This window comes from Protopterus annectens, chromosome 10.part0 (assembly GCF_019279795.1).
Source record: "Protopterus annectens isolate FY-2018-M chromosome 10.part0, PAN1.0, whole genome shotgun sequence".
Classification (NCBI taxonomy): domain Eukaryota; kingdom Metazoa; phylum Chordata; order Ceratodontiformes; family Protopteridae; genus Protopterus; species Protopterus annectens.
This window is the reverse complement of record NC_056744.1, coordinates 1,727,703,690-1,727,711,471: the sequence shown is the minus strand read 5'-3', so window position 1 is coordinate 1,727,711,471 and position 7,782 is coordinate 1,727,703,690.

The window sequence follows — 7,782 nt, the reverse complement described above, 5'->3', positions numbered from 1 at the left end:
AGGAACTCAGACATGACCTGGCAGCATCATTATGCACCCTACACACCCGAACCCTAAGTATTCTCTTTGTCACAGCTGAGTGGCAGACAGCCACTGTTATCGCTGGACACCAAGGTGGACTCTTCACCAATCCAGCTAATGAAAGACCTATTGTCCTAACTACCATGATCTGCAAGGCCATGCAATGGATTATCATGGATCATATTAACAGGGACATTGGCAATATCCAAATACATTACACTATATAGTCTGCCATTCACAGGGGAGGTATGCCAGTAACTCAGGAGGACTTCCCTGAGGAAGCCAACAAAGCCATGGATGAGAGACTGATGGTATGCCCTGGCCACCTTGAGCCGGCCAAAGCCATACACACTATACCCCATCTGGCCATAGTACCTGAACTCCATCAACTAGGCAGCAAGCCATATGTTACCAGATGGGTAACAAACTCGTTCATTGATAGAGCCCAAATATTCATAATAGGGGTAGCCAACTGAGACAGTACACACATGCTGTGTGGCATACCTCAGGGATTTGTCTGGGGGCCTCTGGTATATGGAATATACCTCTCGGAGGTGCACGCTATAAACACAGGTCTATGGCTGACCAAGTAGGCAGATAACTGGAAGCTGGGAACAGACATCAATACCCAAAGTGATGTGAACATCCTAAAACAGGGCCCCACCAAAACAAATGACTGATGCCAGAAACATATATTGCCTCAAGCTGACTGTGTGCAGATGCATCAGCATCCCTTTTGCAGAGACTGGCAGACCCACATAGTATTACATTAACAACAATGTCCTGCATACACAATCAGTAGTGAGGAAAGTGGACACTAAGGTTGATAGCAACCTGAGGTCTGAACACCATGTTGTTTCTGTTGTACAGAAAACATCATAGATGGGACAACCCAAACATAAGAGTCATCCACCCAAGGACAGAGGTCATAAAAACCATGTATGTTAACCATATTAGGCCAGTCATTTTGTTCAATGCCCCCTTTGGCATGTACCTCACAAAGCACATGCGGCAGCTGGAGAGACCACAGAGGAACCTCACTGGGAAAATGCAGGACCACAAACACCTACCCTACACAGATAGGCTAACAGCGCTGTCTCTCTACACAGTTCCATATGGACTCCACAGAGGTAGCCCTTCTCTGCCATACAAACCAATCCAGACCCTGCCTTGATGGAACTGTTGCACATCTGGAAATCAAGGCCCACTCAATCTACTTGTAGCTGCAGCATCAACCTAGCCTGTGATATCAATAGGGCTTGTTGGTGTAACAGATGTGTCCCACATACTCCCCATTCTGTAGAATACACTTACCCTGTCCACACCAAGCCATGTGCCTCAATACCCTAGTGAAGTGCCCCCTGTATAACTGCACAGGAAAACAACTTATAGTCCAGTGATCCCACCTATGTCCCTGCTGGACAGGGGTTCTGGGTCCAGGCATGTCTTAACATGGCCTACACTCACATTAGTGAGGGTTATAAGGGCATCAGGGCCAATAGCACACCAACCTCATATCAACTTATCAACCTATACAAACACGTCTGTTAGTGGTTCATCACAGTACTCTGTACTGCTCTGCCACTGATATACCTGGAAAGCACAGTGCTATGTGGAATATACCGCACATAGACTGGACATCCCTGCCAGTATAATTCACTCTGTACCCACACCCATACCTCTCAACCACTTACAGCAAAACATCTGGACAAGGTCATACATGACAGTGGGACAAAGGCCCAGTGATAGGTTTGTGTTCTAAATATTGCCCTTACAGACTTAGTGAGATGGTAGTATAACAGGTTATGCATTGGCATGAACTGGCTGCAGGTTATGATGTCTGAAACACAAGTCTTCTGTTATATTCCAAATTCTCAGTCTTCAGGTATATGCCACCAACTTGCAAGAAAAACACAAGTGTATGACACATGGACAGACAATGGAAAAACAGCCGACAGTCTGAAAGGACCTGTACAGCTGACAGGTATGCCCACACCTGGCTATGACTATTCAGGTAAGAATTCTAGACAAGCAGGAAATTCCCAGCTAGTATACCACCAAGGTGCTGGACCATTTCCACAACTTCATCAGTCAATCGGCTGTAGTCACACCTCTCAACAGGCTGGATTGTGCAATAATGTTTAGCATTTGGCCCATAATATTGGTTTGTACATCATACATCCTGTATTCCTCTGGTAAATCACTGTGATGATCTGAGGAGTTATGTCACGAGGTACTGAAACAATACATTACAGTGTCAAATGTCATATATGTCAGATAATGTCTGCTAAAACAAACCCTGTAACTCTAGCAACTCATACATTAATAAGAGAAATAGCCACAATTGCCCTATGTGGGGCCGATTGTCTCCCCATTTTGACAGGCTATCTCCAGATATCCTGCACCGACAGGTTGAGAGGTATGGCTGTAGCACAAAAAAACCCTGGACTGGAGTACAGCAATCTCTGGAATGGAGTAAATGGAGCCCCACACTTTCTATAGAAGGCCACACTGGGCATGCTCGTACACTTAGAGAAGTGTCTGTAGGATCTAGGAATTAACAAGCCTTTCCCACCCAGTACACTTCCCATTACCCTACCTTACAAGATCTGCTGATGTCACTCACCTTAGAAGTACCATTGGCTGAGCCACAGTCCTATAAGCTCTGTGGCACATGCGATAACTGCTTAGCACTATTGTAAAAATAACTAGTTAGATGGGAGTTCTAATCTCAGTCCTACCAAATGTAAAGTTGTGTGTATGTGTTTGTAGGTTAAAGATTTTGAACCCATGCACACCCAGTACACTTCAACGTTCCCTACTTTAGCAGTCCTGCAGATGTCAGTCACCTTAGAAGTACCTTTGGGTAGCCCTCAACCCTATCAGCCCTGTGCCACATGCGATAACTGTGTAACGCTGTAGTACAAATAACTAGTTAGGTGGGAGTTCTAGTCTCAATCTGGTTAAATGTAAAAGTGTGTATGTGTTTGTAGGTTAAAGATTTTGAGTCCATTCACACCCAGTACACTTCCCATTGCCCTACTTTAGCAGTCCTGCAGATGTCAGTCACCTTAGAAGTACCTTTGGGCAGCCCTATATGCTCTGTGGCACATGCAATAACTGTGTAGAATTACAGTATGAATAACTAATTAGGTAGGGGTCCTAATCTCAGTTCTGGAAAATGTGTGTGTATATGTGTAGATTAAAGTGTTTTGTGGCCTCTCTCACCCAGTACATCACCCACTGCCATACTTTACAAGGGCTGGTGATGTTCCTCACCTTAGAAGTACCTTCGGACAACCTTCACCCTATAAGCTCCGTTGCGCATGCCATTAAGGCATAACACTATAGTAGCAATAACTAGATACATAGGGGCTCTAATCTGAGCCTATACCATGGGACAACCTTCGCTCTATAAGCTCCGTGGCACGTGCAATTAAGACATAACACTACAGTAGCAATAACTAGATAGGTAGGGGTTCTAATATGAGTCCTGGCAAATATGTGTGTGTGTGTGTGTGTGTGTGTGTGTGTGTGTGTGTGTGTGTGTGTGTGTGTGTGTGTGTGTGTGTGTTTATGTGAACAGTATCCTGTGTGTGGGTGTTGGTGTGTTTCTGTGAGAACCATATCCATTGGGGGGTGGGTTTTGCAATATTTTGCTGTTGCCCACCCAGTACATGTCCAAATGTCCACTTTGCAAGGCCCACTGTTGTCATCCACTGTAGAGGTAGCTGCAGACACTCTGCAGCCCTATAAGCTTTGTGCCACTTGCAAGAACTATGTGACAGTATGAAGTAAATAACAAGATAGGTGGCCCTTCGAATCCTTGGATACCATTCCCCACTCAGGAATCATACACAGACACACTCTGCTAGGCATCAACCTCTATATCACTAGGTAGCTTACAAACTGGCTCACAGATAGAACCCACAGTATGAAAGCAGTGAACTCTATGTCAGACTGCTGACCAGTCACAAGTGGAGTCCCACAGGGTGTGGTCCTGGGTCCCCTCATATTCGGGATCTACACTTCTGAAGTCTAGCCCAACATGAAGGCACCCTGGCTGACAATGTTTGCAGACGACTGCAAGGTGGGTGCCATTATTACCTCCCCATGTGATGTTGACATCCTGCACAAATGCCCCTCTGAGACCTATGACTGTTGTCAGAACCCTGGACTTTAGCTTAATGCCAGAAAATGTGTCACCATCCCCTTTGGGAACAACATGGTTCCTATGAAGTAATACATTGATGGTACTCCACTGAACACTGACTTTGTCATAAGAGAACTGGGAACAAAGGTTGATAGTGAGCTCTCTGTTGACCACCACAGTACCACTGTCTTCAGCAAGCCCTTCCATGTGACACATCTCCTAACTAAGAGTGTTGAATCCAAGAAGTAAAAGGTCATTGTCTACACTTCCCTCAGTAGGCCAATCAATGAGTACAATGGCCCATTTGCCATGTACCCAACTAGACACCTGCAACAACTGGAGAGGCTGCAAAAGTACCTCACAAAGAGGATCCTAGGCCTTAAACACTTGCCCTGTATGGACAGACCAATAATCCTCTGTCTCATATTGGCTACTTAGGTGCGAACTCTGCCTGACTTACACAGCCATGTCTGACCCAGCTCTGTCAGGAATGTTACATCTGAAGAAGACAATCTGTCCACACCATATGCATGAGAGACCTCAACCCCATTTCCACAATCAACAGAAAATGCTGGAAGAACAGGTTCACAACCCAGAGACTGCCCACGATATGGAGTAGACTTCATATACATGTCAAGCAGAGCACATCACTTGCCGTCTTCAAGAGAAATCTGGATGAGTGGATGGGGATTAGAATTCCCACCCTGGGGAATCACTCCAGTGGCTATACTCATTAGACACAATGGGGACTATCATCAGGTAGCACTTTGCCAGTGTATTCCCATAGGCTAGGCTTGTAAAGTCTCCATGGCCATTCACCTAGTACACACCTATGAAGCTATGAACCTATGGATCTCAGTACTAGCAAATGTGTGTGTGCATTAGTTTGTATAAAAGTGTTTACGAGTGTGTAAACATGTGGGTGAAAGTAGTTTGAGGCCCTTCTCACCCAGTACAACTGGCATTGCCATACTTATAAGTGCTGGGGATGTTATTCACTATATAGGTACCTATGGACACTCTTCACCCTATAAGCTCTGTGGTGCATGTGATTAAGGCACAACACTGTAGCAGCAATAACTAGATAGGTTGGGGTTCTAATCTGAGTCTGTACCTTGGGACAACCTTCACCCTATAAGCTCTGTGGCAAGTGTGATTAAGGCGTAACACTGTAGTAGCAATAACTAGATAGGTAGGGGTCTAATCTGAGTCCTGGCAAATGTGTGTGTGTGTGTGTGTGTGTGTGTGTGTGTGTGTGTGTGTGTGTGTGAGCAGTATGTGTGGGTGTTGTGTATTTGTGAGAATAATATCCACTGGGGGTGGGTTTTGCTATTATTTGCTGTTGCCCAGCCAGTACATGTCCAATGTCCACTTTACAAGGCCCACTATTGTCATCCACTGTAGAGATAGCTGTAGACACTCAACAGCCCTATAAGCTTTGTGCCACATGCAATAACTGTGACAGTATGGAATAAATAACATGATAGGCAGACCTTCTAATCCTTGGATACCATTCCCCACTCAGGAATCATACACAAACACACTCAGCTGGGCATCAACCCCCATATCACTAGGTGGCTTGTAAACTGGCTCACAGATAGAACCCACAGTGTGAAGGCAGTGGACTCCATGTCAGATTGCTGACCAGTCATGAGTGGAGTCCCACAGGGTGTGGTCCCAGGTCCCCTTATGTTCAGGATCTGCACCTCTAAAGTCCAGCCTAACCTGAAGGCACCCTTGCTGACAATGTTTGCAGATGACTGCAAGGTGGGTGCTATTATTACCTCCCCATGTGATGTTGACATTCTGCAGAAAGGCCTCTCTGAGACCTATGACTGTTGTCAGAACACTGGACTTTAGCTCAATGCCAGAAAATGTGCCACCATCCCCTTTGGGAACAACATGGTTCCCATGACATAATACAATGATGGTACTCCACTGAACACTGATGGTGTTTTAAGAGAACTGGCAACACAGGTTGACAGTGAGCTCTCTGTTGACCACAATGGTGCCACTGTCTTCAGAAAGTCCTTCTATGTGGCACATCTCCTGACTAAGGGTGTTGAATCCAGGAAGTAAAAGGTCATTGTCTCCCTGTACGCTCCCCTCAGTAGGCCAATCAATGAGTACAATGGCTCATTTACCATGTACCCCACTGGACACCTGCAACAACTGGAGAGGCTGAAAAAGTACCTTACAAAGAGGATCCTAGGCCTTAAACACTTGCCCTATATGGACACACTCCAATAACTCCAATGATTCTCTGTCTCATATTGGCTAATTAGGTGCGATATCTGCCTGACTTACTCAGCCATGTCTGACCCAGCTCTGTCAAGAATACTACATCTGAAGAAACCAATCTGTCCACACCATATGCCTGAGAGACCTTAACCCCATTTCCACAATCAACAGAAAATGCTGGAAGGACAGGTTCACAACCCAGAGACTGCCCACAATATGGAATAGACTTCATATACATGTCAAGAAGAGCACACCACTTGCCCTCTTCAAGATAAATCTAGATGAGTGGATGGGGATTAGAATTCTCACCCTGGGGAATCACTCCAGTGGCTATACTCATTAGAGACACTGGGGACTATCATCAGGTGGCACGATGGCAGGGCATTCCCATGGGCTAGGCTTGTAAAGCTTCCATGGCCATTCACCTAGTACCCACCTATGAAGCTATGAACTTATGGATCTCAGTACTGGCAAATGTGTGTGCATGCATTAGTGTTAATAAAAGTGTTTGTGGGTGTGTAAAGATGAGGGTGAAAGTAGTTTGAAGCCCTTCTCACCCAGTACAACTACCCTTGCCATACCTTACAAGTCCTGGTGATGTCATTCACTATATAAGTACCTTGGGACACTCTTCACCCTACAAAGCTAAATGGTGCATGCAGTAACTGCCTAACACTATGGTACCAATGACTACATAGATGGGGGGTTTAATCTAAGTCCTAGCAAATGTGTTTGCATGTGCGAGAACTGTTTCCTGTGTTTGGGTGAGAACTACATCCACTGGGTGGGTGGGTTTTACAATTTTTAAGCTGTGGTTCTCTATGTACACATCCTAAGGTCCACTTTACAAGGCCCACTGTCTTCATCAACTGTAGAGGTATCTGTTGACACTTTTTAGCCCAATAGGCCCTATGCCACATGCAGGAATTATGTGACAATATGGACTGACTACCAAGATAGGCAGAGCTGTTAATCTCAGTCCTGCCAAATGTGTGTATGAGTGTATTTCTGTTTGCAAGTGTGTATAACTGTTGGATAAGGTATATTGAGTCCATTCTCACCCAGTAAATCTCCCATCATGATACTTTTCAAGGCCTGGTGATGTTGCTCACCTTAGAAGTACCTTGGGACACTTTTCAGGCTGTAAGCTTTGTGGTGTGTGTGGTAAATGCATAGCACTGTAGTAACAATAACTAGATAGGTAGGGGTTTTAATCTCAGTCCTGGCAAGTGTGTGTGTGTGTGTGTGTGTGTGTGTGTGTGTGTGTGTGTGTGTGTGTGTGTGTGTGTGTGTATGTGTGTGTGTGTGTGTGTGTGTGTGTGGTACTCCTAGTACACATCCCAAGGTCCACTGTACAAGGTCCACTG